The sequence below is a fragment of the Hylobates moloch genome, unplaced genomic scaffold, assembly GCF_009828535.3.
Source record: "Hylobates moloch isolate HMO894 unplaced genomic scaffold, HMol_V3 SCAFFOLD_3, whole genome shotgun sequence".
NCBI classification, from domain to species: Eukaryota; Metazoa; Chordata; class Mammalia; order Primates; family Hylobatidae; genus Hylobates; species Hylobates moloch.
In genome coordinates, this window is record NW_026652278.1 from 164,852,645 (window position 1) to 164,871,587 (window position 18,943).

At 38.5% G+C, this 18,943-nt stretch overlaps 1 protein-coding gene across 2 annotated transcripts in view; it reads right to left on the minus strand.

Annotated features, from left to right (window-relative positions):
• Window positions 1-12,583, minus strand: part of ASB5 (ankyrin repeat and SOCS box containing 5) — a 97,745-nt gene extending 85,162 nt beyond the window's left edge. Inside the window, exons 1-4 of one of the 2 annotated variants that reach the window (XM_032148952.2) lie at window positions 7,872-12,583; window positions 7,102-7,259; window positions 3,618-3,749; window positions 2,918-2,999 (exon numbers count right to left, since the gene is read on the minus strand). The gene's annotated coding sequence lies outside the window, so the exon portion shown is untranslated. Of the gene's footprint in view, window positions 1-1,121; window positions 1,163-2,917; window positions 3,000-3,617; window positions 3,750-7,101; window positions 7,260-7,871 lie in introns of those variants that run through there. The other variant, XM_058436902.1, reaches the window with a different exon arrangement.
• Window positions 12,584-18,943: the final 6,360 nt, after the last annotated feature.

The following is an 18,943-nucleotide window of genomic DNA, read 5'->3' on the forward strand; positions in this document are numbered from 1 at the left end:
TTAACCTTGACTATGCCTTTAACTCTAGCCACCTTTTTAAGAGGAAATTGCTGGGCAGGTGGGGGAGGGCTAGTCGTGGAATGAAACGGTAAGTTGGACCAGGTGTGAGGAGGGGATGTGATAAAAGGATTATAGGGTAGGCAAGCGGAGGCTCTGACGTAGCTCAGCCTGATGAGGAGTAGCCTGGGGAGGAGGGGAGCGGTCAGATGGGTCTGTAGAAAAGGAAGATTGGAAAGAGGAAAGACTTAGTGATGCTTGGGGTTGGGACTGAGAGGAAAGGCGGGAGGGAAAGAAGGAAGATTTGGGATGAGTTGCATTGGAAACAGAGACTAGGAAGGGACCAATGTGTAAAAGAATGCCTGGACGTCAGGCACCTCAGACCGTTTGCCCATTTTATGACAAGAATTATTTAGATCTTGTAGGATGGAAAAATCAAACGTGTTGTTTTCTGGCTCCTTGGAACCACTTTCGAGTTTGTATTGGGGTCAAGTGGCATTGCAGAAGAAAATAAGGTGTTTAGGTTTTAGGTCAGGTGTGAGTTGAAGAGGTATTAAGTCTTTGAGAACACAGGCTAAGGGAGAAGGAGGAATGGGGGCTGGAAGGTTGCCTATAGTGAAGGAGGCAAGTCCAGAGAAAAGAGAGGGTAGAGACACGGAGAGAAGGGGTGGGGAGTGCTTGCCCCCCAGGAAAGTGGAGAAAGGGTAGAGACATGGAGAGAAGGGGCTGGGGGGTTCTTGCCCCCTAGAAAAGCAGAGAAGGGGTAGAAACAGGGAGAGAAGGGGTCGGACAGTTCTTGCCCCCCAGAAAAGCGGTACTTGCTGCTAAGGGTGAAGGACCAAGGCAGGCATCCCTGCATGGTCAGACACCTCTGAAATTTGGGTGAATAATCAGGCAGGCGTCCCCACGTGATTAAACACCAAGGGAAGACTGTCTTCCCGAGTCCGTGACCAGTGCCGGAGTTTTGGGTCCATGGATAAAACGTGTCTCCTTTGTCTCTACCAGAAAAGGAAAGGAACTGAAATTAAGAGAAGGGAGAGATTGAAGTGTGGCACCAAGATGGAAAGGAGAAAGGTTGAGGGATAGTGAGAGGTTGGAGAAGAGAGTAAAAAGAGGCCACTTACTGGATTTAAAATTGGTGAGATGTTCCTTGGGCTGGTCGGTCTGAGGACCCGAGGTCATAAGTGGATCTTTCTCATGCAGCAAAGCATGGGATTACAGGCACGCACAACCACGCCCAGCTAATTTTTGTATTTTTAGTAGAGATGGGGTTTCACCATGTTGGCCAGGATGGCCTCGATCCCCTGACCTCGCGATCTGCCCGTCTTGGCCTCGCAAAGTGCTGGGATTACAGGCATAATCCACTGCACCAGGCCCATTTCAAAATCTTTACTCATGGTTAAGTTCTATTAATAACATTAATATACCCCATTTTCCACTGGATAATATATACTGACTCCGAAATAATTTTCAGAAAAATTTGGGAACCAAAGAATTGTATATGCTTGATTTAGAATGTTCCTCATGAATAATGAGTATTGAAATCTGCATTAATATCTTCAGTAATGAATCAACTACCCCTTTTTTAGCAAAGTCTTTAAAAAGATTTTCAACAAAACTATAATTGATTATTTGAGCTCACCACATAGGGTTGCTGCGTAAGAGATTTATTTATAGCACGTTAAATCTAAAACTGATAATACTTTAATAATTCCACAAGGTTCTCAAATAACTCACTCCAAGATAAATCAGAGACAGTGAGGAATCTTTTCATTGGATGTGTCTGGGCACCATCCATGGCCAACAAGCTCAGTGTGCTGGAGTTCAGGGTTTTCTATTTTCTTTGTTTCTACAGTTAGTTAGCATGTGAATTTTCAGAAGTAGGTGGACTGGCATCAGTCCTTCTGGTATCTTTGAAAGCAAGTTTTTGAATAGAGTATCTACTAGAGTTTCCAGTACAAGGCTCTATTTGAATCCTTCCAATAGTTGTAGAGATTTTGCCTGCTTTTGTTCAACTTTCTTTTAACAGCTTCTTCTTTATTACCAAGAATCTTTGTGTTAGGCAGCAATAAAACAGATGGTGAACAAGTCTTTATCAAAGCAATCTTTTATAGAGACAAAATCCCTCTAGGATAATGACCCTAAATCAGATCTAAAGAAAAAATTCAATGGAAATGTTGTACGAGTGTTTCGTGACCTACACAACAGACTCCTACTCTTTCACATGGTTGGCTTAATTGAAAAATGGTTAGTTTTTGTTTTGCCCAGTCTAATACTATTGTACTCAGGAATAATAATTCTATTAGCATATATATATATATATATATGTTTCTAAATCTAAAATACATTATTCTCGTAACACAGTGAGTGAACAAAAGCATTGCGTGGGCTGAATGTAGACTACAAATAAAAATGGTCATTTAGATTCTAATACTACGTTATCTAAAAAGTTACCTTCAATCATTTGCAATCATTAAATATTTTACTTTTACTTAGGCAATAATAACATTCTCTAACAGGTAATTCTTCTTTGGAGGTCTCTACTAAACAGCTCTACTTAAAATAGCAGAGCTGAGTCAACATCTGAGAATGCATTATGAGTGTAGGCAGCAAAATGACTCACAAAATGGTAAACATACGAAGATGCCAAACCTTCACTTTAAAAGATTAATGATAGTATACAACAAATGACAAAGTAAGCATCTGTCTCTACTACCTCTTACCTGGGAGTATTTCTCTGGACTCTAAATAAGCATTCCATATAGATATTCTGTAAGTTTATATTGAAGAATTTATATGCTTTGACTGTGCCTACTCTTTTTCATTGTACCACAAAGCTGTTGAGCTTTATATAGAACTTCAGTTTAGTGCATTTATTTGTCAAGCTATAGGTATAAAAACCAGCTATTCTAGCATTTACCTCATTCATTCAGCTTCCTCTTCTGAGCCTTTCCTTCTGAGATTTTTCTTCACCATCTTACCTCTTTTTCTTTCTTCATATCCTTGGTATAAAAATGTAAATAGTTTTTCAGCTAGAAGGAACCAGCAAAGAGGTCCCCTAGGTTTCATCTGTATAGATTACTGGTAAGTTTATTACCTCTAAGAGCTAGTTCCTAACAATAGCTCTCCTCTGCATAGTAAAGGGCCTCCTCCATCCCATTTCTTACATCCTTCTAGATCCCAAAATAATTTAAACGCTGTCAGCAATTCTCTCTCTGAAAGCTCCATTAGTCCATATACTATAGAACCAGTCTGGGACACTCTAGTTAATGGTACACTCATCCTGTGACTTAGATCTCCCATAGAGTGGCATGGATGCCCTCTTGCTCTGGTACCTTTTGGTCATCTTCTATGTCTGCACCTGTCCCCTATGGCCCTGGCCACATCTGCCTCAAGATTTAGTCATCTGTATTGACTACTGTTACCATTAAGTAGGAAAACACTTTTTCTTTAAGTGCCATTCTTGGCAAGGCAGAATAGGGGCGATGTTGGGTTCTTAATATTTATTTTGTTTAATTCATCTTGAATGTGCACATGGGTATTCTAAATCCAAGACAGCTTTGTTATTAATTAGTTTATAGTAAATAATAAAATTATTGGACCATTTCCCCAAAACTTACCTTGGAACAAAGGGATGAAAGCAGTTGGAAACATCTCCTTCATGAGTGGCCAGACACTCCCCAGGTAAGAAAAAGAGAACAACAAATTTTCTTCTTTTACATACTTAAGAGAGATGGCCTGCTACTCATTTCCTAAGAGGAGAGAGAACAAAACCAAAATATTTGTTCCTTAGAAATAAGATGGAGGCTGGGCATGGTGGCTCAGGCCCATAATCCCAGCACTTTGGGTGGCCGAGGTGGGAGGATTGCTTGAGCCCAGGAGTTTCAAGACTAGTCTGGGTAATATAGTGATAACTCATATCTACAAAAAAAATTAAAAAATAAGCCACGTGTGGTGCCACATGCCTGTAGTCCTAGATATTTGGGAGGCTGAGATGAGAGGATTGCTTGAGCCCAGGAGGCAGAGGCTGCAGTAAGCTAACATTGCACCACTGCATTCCTGCTTGTGTGATAGAGCGAGAACTTGGGAAAAAAAAAAAAAAGAGAGAAAGAATGAGAGAAAAAGGAAAAAAAGAAAAAGAAAGAAATGGAATGGAAAGAGTGCTGGGTTCTCACCCTAACCTTTGGGAATGTAAATGTCTTTCTAGATAAACCCAGATCCTGGTTTTTATAATCTAAAGGCATCTCCTAAATTCAGGATTCATCTCTTTTGCTATGTAAATACCTAGAAGATAGTGCTCCAGTCCTCCTGATACCTTGGGACTTTACTTAGGGACCTAGTCTAGCTGTAACTATTTAGCTCTCATGAAGACAGGAAAAGTGTTATCTTTTCAAATCAGAAATAGAACTACTTCTAGTATATGATGAGTAAAATGCTTCAAGGGAAGTGAAAGCAAACATTCCCTATCTGCATATCAGACTCATCTCCTTGCCTTAGGAAACTAGGGCTTCTTTCCTGGGAAAACCAGGAAAGTGTTATTTCCACCGGAGAGTCTGTGTCCTTTTCTCAGAACGGAATTATTTGAATTGCTAGTGTGGAAGGAAAATCTTGGAACCCCAAAATTGCTAAGCTAAAGGGAAAATTCAAGCTGGGAACTGCCCAGGGCAAACCTGCCTCCCATTCTATTCAGTCATGCCTCTGCTCACAGAGATAGATGCAGATCTGATTGCCTCCTTTGGAAAGGCTTATCAGAAAATCAAAGAATGCAACCATGTCTCTCACCTACTTGGGACCTGCAAGTCCCCTCCCCGCTTCGAGTTGTCTCCTACTTTCTGGACTGAACCCATGTACTTCTTATATATATACTGATTGATGTCTCACGTCTCCCTAAAATGTATAAAACCAAGCTGTGCCTTGACCACCTTGGGCACATGTCATCAGGACTTCCTGAGGCTGTGTCATGGGTGTGCATCCTCAACCTTGGCAAAATAAACTTTCTAAAGTAATTGAGACCATCTCAGATATGTGGGGTTCACACTAGTAAAGATGTTTTGGTGGTGGTGATTTCTTTTGTTTCTTTTTAATTTTTTGATTTTTGATTTTTTTTTTTTTTTAGATGGAGTCTCACTCTTGTCACCCAGGCTGGAGTGCAGTAGTGTAATCCTGGCTGACTGCAACCTCCGCAGTTCTCCTGCCTCAACCTCCCAAGTAGCTAGAATTACAGGCATGTACCACCACACCCGGCTAATTTTTGTGTTTTTTTAGTAGAGATGGGGTTTCACCATGCTGGCCAGGCTGGTCTCAAACTCCTGACCTCAGGTGATCCGCCCGCCTCGGCCTTCCAAAGTGCAGAGATTACAGGTGTGAGTCACCGTGCCTGGCCTGTTTCTGTCATTTTTTAAGAGGCTTTCCATATCCGTAGTTTTCTCCTCAGACCAGGGTGGGAAGCGGTGGTAGTGTCTTGTGCTCAGTACCTCTTCACTTAAAGTGACATTTTCTGCTGTGTCAGGATCCTTGTTCTCTCTGGCTATAACTTTCATCAATATCTTCTGCATTCTCCTTACTGTCTATAAACCACAATTATGGGCAAGATTCAAGTTCTTTTCTGTGGAATTCTTAGGTTTCAAGAAAATCAGGAGTTATGATTAAATATGATGGAGTGTCACCTAGTTCTGCATGTGAGTATCCACGAGCTGTTGCTCATGTGCAGTTACTATTTACAACCTAGAGACGATGTATAAGATAAATCTAGTTTATAATAAAATAGCAAGACTGAATAGATCGTAACTGTGTCAGCTGTGGTGAAGGCACTAAAAATTAAGTATTTTTCTTTTCTGAATTGACAGATAATGACAATAATCACACATTATTGTCTGTATTAGATTATTCTTTCAAATATATTTAGTATTCCTTGTGTCAAATATATTGTTTTCTTCCAAGTCATTTTGTATAAAGTAATATCCCCCTACACTCTGGCATAATAAAGCAACCAACTCATATGGCAAGTTTTGTTTTTCAGACAAAAAAAAAAACAGTTAAGATATATGCAATTTTGCTATTTTATTATAAATTACATTCATCTTATTCATCATCTTTAGGTTTTAAATAGTAGCTGCACTTGTAGTTAAATGCTATTTTAATTCTCCAATGAATATCTTATATATAGAAATAAAGAATATAAAACTCTAAAAGTGCTTTCCATGCAGTTTCTCATTTATTACTCATAATACCCCGTTATCAACTGAACTGTGTCCCCACCCCCCCAAATTCATATGTTGAAGCTCTGACCCTCAGTGTGATTGTGTTTGGAGTATGGCCTATAAAAAGGTAGTAAAGGTTGAGTCACAAAAGTGAGTCTTTTTTTTTTTTTTTTCTCTGAGACAGAGTCTCACTCTTGTCGCCCAGGCTGGAATGCAGTGATGTGATCTCGGCTGACTGCAACCTCTGCCTCCCAAGTTCAAGCAATTCTCCTACCTCAGCCTCCTGAGTAGCTGGGATTACGGGCGCGTGCCACGAGGCCCAGCTAATTTCTGTATTTTTAGTCGAGACGGGGTTTCACCATGTTAGCCAGGCTGGTCTCGAACTGGCTGGTCTCGAACTCCTGACCTCGTGATCCGCCTGCCTCGGCCTCCCAAAGTGCTGGGATTACAGGCATGAGCCACCATGCCCAGCAAGAGTGAGTCTTAATCCAGTATGACTAGTGTCCTCATAAGACAAGGAAGAGACCTAAAAGGCCTCTCTCTCCCTGAGTGCACATGGAGAAAAGGCTCTCTGAGGATTCAGTGAGAAGGTGGCCCTCCACAAACCAGGAAGACAGGCCTCACTAGAAACCAGTCCTGAGAGCATCCTGATCTTGGACTTCTAGAAATGTGGCAAATTAATTTCTGTTGTTTAAGCCACTCAGTCTGTGGTAGCTCAATTTTACAAATAAGAAAAGAGGCCCAGGAAAGGTTCAGAAACTTGCTCAAGGTCACAGATTTTCAGCAGACTGGATGGCTACAAGATCAGTTGAAATAAGTTAGAAAAGATTTGAAAAGAAGTGCCATAAGCAGGAATATTTAATACACAGAGTATAGTTTATAACAAAATAGCAAGATTGCTTACAGCCTAACTGGATTGCTGGATGAGAAATTCAGGCAGAGAGAAGCAATCTTGTAGAGAACATCATGTGACGCAGAAAAGGCAGAAATAGGCTTTTATCTGTTCTTTTGATGCTGGATAACCTTCGGAGCCAATTTAGGAAGAACTTTCTAGAGGTTCACCTAGGGAAAGAAATGAGAGAGTAGCTAGATGATAAAGTTTGAGACAGTAAGATATCCGCTAATACAAAATAAGGAAAAAGACTACTTCCCACTGTGTTTAGAATACAGTTCAAATTCCTTAACATGGACTATCTTTGTGGTATAATGCTATAATTTATTAACCAATCCAGGACATTTTTTGAAGTCAAAGGGAGTGCTATTACAATTTTTCCAGGAAAATATGGTTAAACTAGGACAGTTCTGGGCAAACATGTATATACAGTTACCTTGGCGATAAATGAAGGCCCTGCATCATCTGACCACATCTTGTTAAATTTTCCCCATTCACTGATCCTACTGACTTTCTTCCAGTTCTTTGAACATACCCACCTCTAAGCTCATTCTTGCTCAGGGACCCAACACATACTTTCAGTCTATCTTGTTCAGCTCTTCTCTCTTTGCCTGGTTAACTAATAATCTCTGTAGTGATCACACTCTGTAGGCCAGTTACACAGCAACACTTCCCTACTTTTTTCTCAATTGTACCTGGATTTTGCCCAGCTGTCCCTCACACACCCTCTATCACTTGAGAAACTCTGTAACTACAACCTTAGTCCAGGGACGAATACTCACAGGAAGAAGTCGGTCAGCCGTGGCATTCCTCTGTCTGCCAACAACTTTAGTTTTCAGAGACAGGGTCTTGCTCTGTTGCTCAGGTTGGTGTACAGTGGTGCCATCATAGCTCACTGCAGCCTCAAACTCATGGGCTCAAGCGATCCTCCTGCTTCAGCCTCGGAAAGCACTGAGATTACAGGTATGATCCACTGTACCCAGCCTTGTCTGGGCAATGACTTAAGGAAAATATATTAGTTTGGAGCTTCACATGGCAGAAAACTCTCCTAATTAGTGGTTTGAATGAAACAGAAATTCATGTCTGTCCCTCATTTAAAAGAAGTGAGGAAGGAGACAGCCAGGGGCCGGGTTGGTGTTATAGCTGTCAAGCACTCAGGGTCCATATTGCCTTGTTGTCTTCACATGTGGCTGTAGATCTTCAGATTATATTCACATTGCAGCAGCAGGAAGCAAGAAGGGACAGGGAAGGCTATACCCCTTCCTTGTAAGAATAGAACCCAGAAATCATTTCCACTTATCTCTATTGCCAAAATAGTCAAAAGGCCACACACCTGGTTCTTAGGAAAGCTGGGAAATGTAATCTTTGTTCCAGGTGGCTCTGTGCCCCACTGAAAACTTAGGATCATGGATCTTGATGCAAAACTAGCAGTCTTTCTGCCACACTGCACCAATTAGCCCGAAGGGAAGGACTTAGTCCTAGCATACTCCTCTTTCCCTCTCCTGCTGGACATGACCAAGAAGACAAGAAATCCTAGTTGCCACTCTTTAAGTGAGGGAAAAATAAACATCTAATTTTTTTGAGACTTCTTATAACCATAAAAAGACTCAGGCTTAAAAGGAAATTGATACTGTGGACAGCAGAGCAAAAACAAGAACCAGGCAGGCACCTGATAATATGGTTGAGCCACTGAAACCCACCAGAAGCAAAACCTGCTATAGCTCTCCATGAGCTACCGAGAGAAGAAACTTCTTTATTGCGCAGGCCACTTTGTGGTTCAGAGTTTCTTTTCCTCGTAGCTGAAATCGTCTTAACGAAATTCCCTATAGGTGCCCTATACACTCAATCTCTGTTATAATTTATCTTAGTAACCTCTTCTTTTCCTTTATAGCCTTCATTATAATTTTGAATCATTTATTTGTTACTTGCTTGAAGTTTATCTCCTCTGCTAGGCTGTGAGCCGTGACCTTTGGGTCTAGATTTGTTTTGTACTTTATTGTATACCTGGTGAACGAAACGAAATGGCTAGCACGATGCTTGGCACACAGTAGGTGTGTAAATAAATGGTAGCTATCATAAAAATGATGTTTGGCTAATAAGCCTTCTCATTCAAAGAGGCCGCTTCTCCTTAAAGGCAGCATTGAAGCCACATGAAGTAATGAAGAAGGACAGTTTGGGGAGTCATTTTCTCCTTTATTCTGCAGGATTTTGTCATATACTACTCATTTCAACTACATGAAGATCTATTTTATAGTTTTGGTGTGGCCTCAAATTTGAATATCGGACTACTTTGAGCTGTAGCTTGGTCTTAAAAGGAACAACTGCAGAGCTGAGTGCCCAGGTGACAGTCACAGCTGCAGCATCGGCGGTCATGCTGTTGCTTTCACTCCGATATCACAGGAGTGGTGACTACATAAATGCGACTAGGGTAGTTCTCAGTCTCTTCTGTCACATTACAATATTGAAGTGATGTCTTCCCAAACACTGGAGGCCTTGCCTTCTTATCTGCAGATGGCAATCCTATTCACGTCTAGCTTTTAGGCACACAGTTTCCTTCCTGAGGGCATGTTTCTTGATAAGTTTCTCCTTTTTTATACCCTCTTCCCAAAGCCCCAAAACCTGTCATTTTTTTAAACTTCAGGTAATAGGAAATAATTTAAATAATATGTTTATATCTACAGGTAATCTCCAAAGTCTTTACATTCCACGTTGAGGCGTACTTCTAATGTCTTTTCTGTCTCATCTACTGTTTGTTTATATACCTAGGACATTAATTTTCAATTACAGTCATGTGCCACAAATGATGTTTCAGTCAAGTACAGACTGCATATATGTAATATATAAGATTACATATATAATACTGTATTCTTACTGTACCTTTTCTATGTTTAGATATATATAGATACACAAATACCATTGTGTTACAGTAGCCTACAATATTGAGTACAGTTACATGCTGTACAGGTTTGTAACCTAGGAGCAATAGGCCATACCATATAGGCTAGATATGTGTTAGGCTATGCATCTAGGTTTCTGCAAGAACACTCTATCATGTTTACACAATGATGGAATTGCCTGACGATGCAGTTGTCATAACATATCTTTGTTGTTAACCAATGCATGACTGTATTATTTATCTCAGTTCTCCATTCTATCTAAATGTGATTAATTACTACATAAGGTGCTCAGGAAAAAAAGTGTAACCATGGCATTGATCATTGGTAAAATATGTATCTTCACTTTCAAAAACTTTGTTTAGTTTTTTTTTACTTTTAGCAATGGTGATACTAAATAGGTATCATTTATTGAGTCCCTACACTATTCCAGGTATTATGATAGTTTATCTAATGCAAGCAGAAAAAGTATGTATTTAATCAGTGGGCCAAGGGTTATACTACAAGCTGCTCTATGTTATACAGAATGAATAGTTGGAATGGTTCAGTAATAGGAAATTATCTGAATTTATAACATTTTAAATTATCATTTGCATTTAGATGTTACTCACTGAATTATAGAGTAAAAATTCACACAGATCGAAGATACATTTTTAAAATTTGATAAAGTTCACAGAATAACTTGGAGGGTTAAAAGCAACTCATCTTTTTATTTGTATGAGTATTTTTTAGATTTATAAATATCCCTATTTTTAAAATTTTTGAGATTTAATTCACTCACCTCACCTAATCATGGATACTTTGTCTTAAAATGGAAATAAAAATAGGCATTTAATCTCTGCCCTCCCACCCCAATATCTTCTCCCCCAGTCCTCTGTTTCTCAGCTTCTGATGGTTACGATCCATGACTTTCTGACTTCTCCCTCTAACTAAAGCTTCAATTTTCTAGCTGTTTAGTCTATCCTGACTATCACAAGGCAGATATCAACACCTTCAATGCCCTCGTGCTCTTGAGTTCTGCATAATTAATTAATGATCCTTCACTGGAATCTGGCAGCCCAGCTATGACAGCTTTGCTCCTTGAGTCTCCTCAGTGAGTAGCCATGCGTGCTCATAAAGTGCAACTTTTCTTTCCCATTGCCGTCATTCCCACCTTATATTGAATTGACAGTCTGCCATAGTCTCTACTTCTAAATTCAGCCAGATTATTCAACTTACTACCCTGGGAGTCTTGCCCCGAATTCCTACTAATACCCTATACCCTCTATGGACACACATTAGCCTTCGCTTGCCTAATGCCTGGATATTGTCTCTACTGTAAGTTTCTCAACACTGGGTTCTTCTCTTATGATCAGAAAACTAAGCCCAATCAGAGCATGTAATGTGTCAAGGTTATGTGCCTAGAAAATGCAACTTTGGAGAAAAGATTTAATAAGAATTATTTCTGTAAGACTTAATGGAAATGGTCGAGATGTATTTCCAGATCTCCATCATCTATGTGTTTTATTCTAACAACTCTCTCCCTAAACCTTTAAATAACTTTTATATTATGTAACATACAAAAAAAATGATTCTTGCCTTAAAAATATTGATTCTAGGCTTGGTAAAAGGACTGTAAGTAAACTCTAAGGTGTTAAACAGAGAAGTGCAAGTGTCATGTATGTACCTCTCTGCATTCACTTTTATATCCAATGGCTCAATGAACACTGAAAACGGAGAAATGTAATTGGTGGGTCGACTAAAGGTTATTTCTTCTTTATCCCTGTTTGAGAAAATAAGGAAGAAATGATTGATTTACTGTTTTTTTTTTTGTTTGTTTGTTTTTCTGAGGATAATCATGTCAAGAATCGTTTGGAATCACCCCCAGGAAAGCTGTCGCAAAACTGACCATCTTTTAAATATGGTAACTTACAGTGAAGCATGTCTCACACAAATGAATGACATAAATGCAGAAAGATATCTGCAGGGTTCACGCATAACTTACCTAGGATGCTGATTACTGCCAAAATTACAACAGCCCTGCACCACTCTTGGGCACTGAATCTTGCCTGTCTATATGATAAAATCAGTGTGCACAAGATCATTTTCTTAGCATCTATGACCAGATTGTATGCCAGGCCATGAGTTCTTTTCTTCCCTACCCACTCCTAGAATATCATATGCCTTATGATAGTGCCACGATCTGACATGTTTCAATCACTGAAGCAGAATTTCTGCTTCAAAAATTTCAGCTTTAGTAGTATGTCCACATCACTTGAACGGTACTTTTTACTTTCTTCCAATATAAGGGTTCCCAGAGTGTAATATGAGAAAGAAAAAAAAACACACATTCTCTAGCACCCAGAATCTAAAACGAATGAATTTTTTTAAAACTTTTTTTTTTTTTCCAGAATAGACCTTTCAAAGGAAACCATGAAAGATTCGGACATTTCCTTATACATTTTTTAAGTTACCAAGTGGAATAATAGAGTTGCATATGAATTTTTAACTCTGTAGGTATTCTCAGTAATAAAAACATGTGCACGGCTCATCTAACCTTCCCTTTCATATACTGATTTTAAATTCTTTTCAGCTTTATATATATAAATAAGGAACATGAAAGTAGCAATAGGTCCACAGAAAGAACAGACCTTTAATAGTGGATTTTGCCTGATTTATTCCCTTTACATGGAGGTCAGATAAGCTGCATGAAGACACTGAGTGCCTCAGTGGTTAAGGACAAGAGGTGAAAGCATTCTCCCTTGCAATTCTGGGTATATGTGTGTAAGCAGAACACTGAAAATCAAGACTGAGCAGCTATTAAATAACTCGAGGTCAAGGACCTAGGGAAATGGGTCCATGTGAGTTAACATGACGGGTAGAGCCCGAGATGGTAACTGGGAACTAGAGGGCAGAAGACAAGGATTCTACGTGTCAGGGAGAATAAAACTGAGGTACAGCAGGTCAAAATGTGTGAGCAGTATGGCATCCAGAACAAAAGACTGAGATGACTAATAGGACTTAAGATAAAAAAAAATAATACCCCTCCCATTACAGAAAAGAATGAGGCTAAGTTTCCCTACGCTCTGCAGAAATCCTTAAGACATTCTGAATATGAAAATGTATGAAATGGGAGATAGTCCTTGGGTTCTCAAGATAGGGTTCTCAAGACCAACCCACCAGAAGGGCTCACAGGATTAAATATATATAATCATATTCACAGTTAGGGGTATTACAGTTAAAGGATATACAACTTACTACCCTGGGAGTCTTGCCCCAAATTCCTACTAATACCCTATACCCTCTATGGACACACATTAGCCTTCACTTGCCTAATGCCTGGATATTGTCTCAGCAAAGGGAAAAGGTGCATGAGGAGAAGTTTGGAAGAAACCAGGCACACACTTCCAAGAGTCCTAATGGAGTCTCACAGGATGTGCTCAGTTCCTCCAGTAACAGATCTGCGTGAAATTATCAACCAAGAGAGCTCATTAACCAGTGCTCAAGGTTTTCACTGAGGGGTGGCAATGTAAGCACACTCTGCCTAACACATACCAAAATTCCAGACTCCCAGAAGGAAGGCAGGTGTTTAGCATAAACCACATTGTTTCTACAAACAGTTTAGGCCATTCTTGTCATTTAGGGAAAGTTTTATATCAGTGTAGGAAACTGTTTATCAGCCAAGTTCTCCAACACCAGCCCAGAGGCAACCTTGCAAGCAGGTCTTTTTTAAGAATAGAAGCCTCAGGTCTGTTATGTTAACTCCTTTCTACACAGTTCCCACAATAATTTTCCCTCTTTGTTTCCTTTTCAGATATAGCTGCTTTTGTTTGCAAATGGGAATCCAGAAACTTTCCTATAATCAGAAAAACTCAAGTAAAATAATTAACTCACCATATAGGACCTTAATTTCTGGAGCTTTATTTGTCTCAATGTATCATAAATGGGGATTAGCCTGACTTCAAGTAGCAGGTATTTCCCTAAAGCCAGCATTTATATTGGTAGTGATTTCACAGGTCCATTAACCTCAGCTGGGACTAGTTTCTTTAGAATGAAAATGCAGTGATACAAATTAGAACCTAGGTTCTCTGGTGACCAGATGTTCACGATAGCATATTAGAGATATAGTTTCAGCAGTGAGTTTGTGGGTGAGTCAGAAAAGGCCAAGAAGACAGAAAAATTTACTAGGTTCGTTAACTACGAGAATGCTACAGCCTTCACAAGGAGCCAGGCAAACTCTCTCACTTTCCTGAAAAGGATAGTTGTCCAGATAATATAAGCAGAGAAGCTGAATATTAACTGCTAAAACTGTTCAAAGAATCCCAATAACTTTTGGACATCCTTGACTGTCTAGAGAATATGGAAGGTCTTCTTGTCCATTTTCCCTGGGAGGGTGAGGTACAGATTCTCAGAAACCAATGATCTCTGGTATCCTATCTGGTTCTGCTCTTAAGGATGCACAATAAATGATTCTGACATGTGCATGTGGGCCAGGCAGCTAGAATACATGAGCTAACTGCTCAAGCAAGCTCAAGGTCAAGTGCCTACAGGTGGGCTAGAAACATGGTTCAAATAGCAAGTCTGAGAAAGGAGGGCCTGAGATGGGAATGAAGAACTAGAGTGAAAAGCCAAGACACAAAAGAGTGTCAGTGATGGGAGAACAAAAGGAAGAGAAGCTGCTTGGAGAAATACTATACTTAGAGGTCTGTGGCGGACAATGGGCTTTTTATAAGTTCTCCATGGTCTACTGAGTGAATAAAATAGTTCTGTTTGAAGGGATCTGAGCTGAGTAGGCAAACTTAGTATTAAAAAAGGAAACTAAATGAAGGAAATATACTATAATAAAAATTAAAATATATCCTTAAATTTTCTTATGTGTTATAGGAATCATTCTTAAAAAAGCTTTCAACAGAAATAAAATGACCTGAAAGCAATGTTTTTAAACTACTGCAACAGGCCTGAGACATCGATCCTTAGAAAAACCTGTATGCAAGGTTGGCCCTTAGCTGGTGTCTGGGAACGTGGCTGGTAAACAGTTCCCTGCACTGATAGGAAACTTTCCCTAAGTGATAAGAGTGGCTCACTGTGACTAACTGTCCACAATGTGGTTTATGCCAAACATCTTCACACAATGTCCCAGCTTTCCTTCTGGGAGTCTGGAATTTGGCTACATGCTAGGGAAAAACTGGTTTTCCTTCTGAACTTTTTTTTTTTTCCTCTTTAAAGAGATTCACAAACATAGCACTCCTGGAATTATCACACTGGAATAGTCTACTTACCAGTCTTGACTGATTATAAATCTTTCAATTAACCAAGCAAGTATCTTCAAAACAACAACTATAACAAAAACCTACTGCAATAACTTCTGGCCTGGTCTACAAACTGGCAGTCCTATCCCTCTCAAAGAAATTACTTATCTACTGAGAGCCTACATGGTCATGACACTCAACCGATCTAAAACCCTCAGAAGATCGTCATTGTCTCCTGAATTATGATCAAACTTATTAGCCTGGCACTGAAGCCTTTTACAATTTGTCCTTGGCCTACATATTCAAATTAGCTTTACACTTTACCATTTTACCCATTTACACTTTAACTGTTTGTTACCTGTGTGTGACTTTTAAGCTTTACATGAGAATTCTTTCAAAAATATCATGATCTATGATTTCAAGGTATCTCAATTCAATAAGAATTTTTTTGACCATCTACTATGTGCAAGGCTCAGTGTCCTGGGCACTGAAAGGGATAGAAAAATGAACAAGACCTGATCCCCATTCTCTATGATGAACAATATAAATCATAGTCGCTTTCTGAAAACCATTTGAGTCCTTAATGTGCTAGATCTATACCATGCTCCATTGCAGGAACTTCCCTGGGAAGCTTGGTGCTTTGTGGACTCTTTGGACATTCCCAATAACACCGTATTTAATTAGAACGCTTTTATTGGCCAGGTGTGGTGGCTCATGCCCATAATCCCAGCACTTTGTGAGGCCTTGGCGGGTGGATCACCTGAGGTCAGGAGTTCAAGACCAGCCTGGCCAACATGGTGAAACCCTGTCTCCACAAAAAAATACAAAAAAATAGCTGGGCGTGGTTACGGGCACCTGTAATCCCAGCTACTCGGGAGGCTGAGGCAGGAGAATCACTTGAACCCGGGAGGTGGAGGTTGCAGTGAGCCGAGATCACGCCATTGCACTCCAGCCTGGGCAACAAGAGCGAAATTCCATCTCAAAAAAAAAAAAAAAAAAAAAGAAGGCTTTTATTATATCTTTAAGTTTATCCCCTAAAAAGCATTATCCGTCCATGTGCACACAGCTTTATTTAAAGATTTCCTCATAAAGTGATTTATTGTTCTTACTTCTTCTTAGCTTGATGTTACAGAAGAATAATTATTTGCAAATATGAAGATCAAAACTTTACATTTATTCTAGGCTTCTTTCTATCTTTCAGAAATACAGTTAGGCATGTCTTCCCCAACTGATCACTATTTACTCAAGTACTGACAAAGCATGCCAATTGCTCCCCCCATTACTGCCACTAGGTTCTGAGTTGAAATCATTAAAGAGTACAAGACACTTAGTTTAAAAATGCTACGTATTAATTTAAGGTCTGTAATACTATTTCAGATAAACAGCCTCAGTTTCCTTCAGTACAGCCTCAGTGTTTGACTAGTAGTATTTGCATCAAAAAGCATTAAAAATAAAATAACATGTTACAATGTTGAAGACTACCATTCACAATGAAAATGTAACTATTATTAATACTTGCTTACCAAATAATATATCAACATTTTTTGTAAAGGAGAAACTATAGGAGATGTGAGAATAAACAGACAAAACACAGTATTGGAGATTTTAACAAATCTCTCAGAATCCAAGAAAATGAAGATAACAAATATTATTACAGACGTAGAAGACATAAATAACATAATCAATAAGGCAGATCTCATAGGTATCTATCAAATTCTATATACTATTAAGAGGAAATACCTTCTTTCAAGTTGCACATTGAATTTTCACAAAAGTGACATTTTAGGCCACAAAGAAGACCTCAATAATCCAAAGAATAGAAATATACAAACAGCATTCTCTGCCTACATGATTTAAAATCAGACATTAATTTAAAGCAATCAAAAGGAAAAATGGTACTTTCTCTTGGAAATTCATAGTCAGAAATTTTAGGATACAGCTAAAGCAGTTACCATAACAATAAACATGAAAAATATGCCAACTAAATATCCAATTTCCAAAGCTAATGAAGTGGAATGAAAAAAGTTGATAATGTTAAAACCAAAATTAATGAGTTAGAAAACAGTAGAGCAGAAGTGCTTTGAAAAAAAACAAGAAAAAATACTAATTAAAACAATAAATGAAAAAGGTAGAAAGCACAAGTATACATAATTAGAATTAACAATAATTAAAAAAAAAATAGAAGAATAGACTCCCTTGGGAATTTCTACCAAATTTTCTATCAAATTTTTAAAGACCAGATCCAAATGCTACTTAAAATATCCCAGTGCACAGAAAACTAAGGAAAACTTATTTTCCTTGTTATATTAGAAATATATATTTTCTAATTTGAGTATAACAATCAAAAAAGAAAAACACACCAGTTTCACTATGAATATTGATTACACAAACTAAAAAACAAAAAACCCCAGAATTAGCAAAGCACAAGAGCATAGTAAAAACTAATTCATCATGACCAAGTGGAGTTTCTGCCAGGAATGCTTAGTGGGTCCATATTATAAAATCTATTCATATAACCCATTAAATAAGTAGAGGAGAAAAATTATATTACCACCTTTAAAGATAGGGAAAATGCATCTGAAAACAATTTAGCACTTGTTTATATTTTTAAAAATTTCCCAACAGGAATAGCTATTTCCTATCAATATGCAATATATATTATATAATGATACATGTACACACACACATGCACAATTTCCATCTCAAAGCCAACATCTTACTTGATGGAGAAATGAAATTTCCTGCTCAAATCAGGAACAAAAAGATATCAGTTGTACCCATCTGACTGAATATTATGTTGGAAATATTAGCTACTGAAATGAATAAACAATTGGAAATATAATAACTGGAAAGGAAAAGGGAAAATGATATCTAATGTAGGTGATATGATTAAATGTCTAGAAAATCTAAAGAAACACTTGGAAAAATAAAACAGAATAAGAAAATTCCCTATCCCAACCCTATTCTGCTCTTTTTGTGGACTTTTATGTGTTTTTAGCACTACCAGTAAGTCAAGTTAAAAACTATGGTGTCATAATAATAATTTCATTTGAGTGTTCACAATCTGCATTCACTGTATGCTTTGCAGACCCCCACTCTTATTTAGGCAGTTGCTAAGTAACATAGAGTTTGTTTCTGAAATGCCCCTCCTATCAGTCTTCCTTTTGGGTCCAATCACTCACTCTCCACATATAACTGGTAAATGGTTGCCTGTGTAGCGATGTTTGTTTTACATGTAATTTCCCTGATATAAAGTCAACTTCTTGACCTGGTTTTCTACCGTAACTTACCTTTCCAGGCTTATTTCTGCTTACTCTTTTATACATGCATTGCTTATCAGGACCAGCCTTCTGAGTATCTCTTAGATATACCTGTACTTGCAGTTCAACAACAAGAATTATTTCCCTAAAACATGCTATAATAATAATGTGTATTGTTTAGGCTTTGTGTTAAATAATTTGCACACTGCGTTGTCCCACATTACCAGGGCTGTGATTCCTTCCTCCTTTGCTATGTAACTTCCCAGGGTATTTTTTTGTTTTACATTTCAGATTTGTTTTTATTTTATTAACTCTACCTGATTATATACTTTTGAGTGTAGAAAGTGATCAGTACAATCTCTGTATCACTTGCAGTATAGATGGCATTCAATAAAAATTCTTTTTTTTTTTTTTTTAACAAACTGTGCCAGCCTGGAAGTTAAAAACTAAGATTTTAAACGCAACTAAGGAT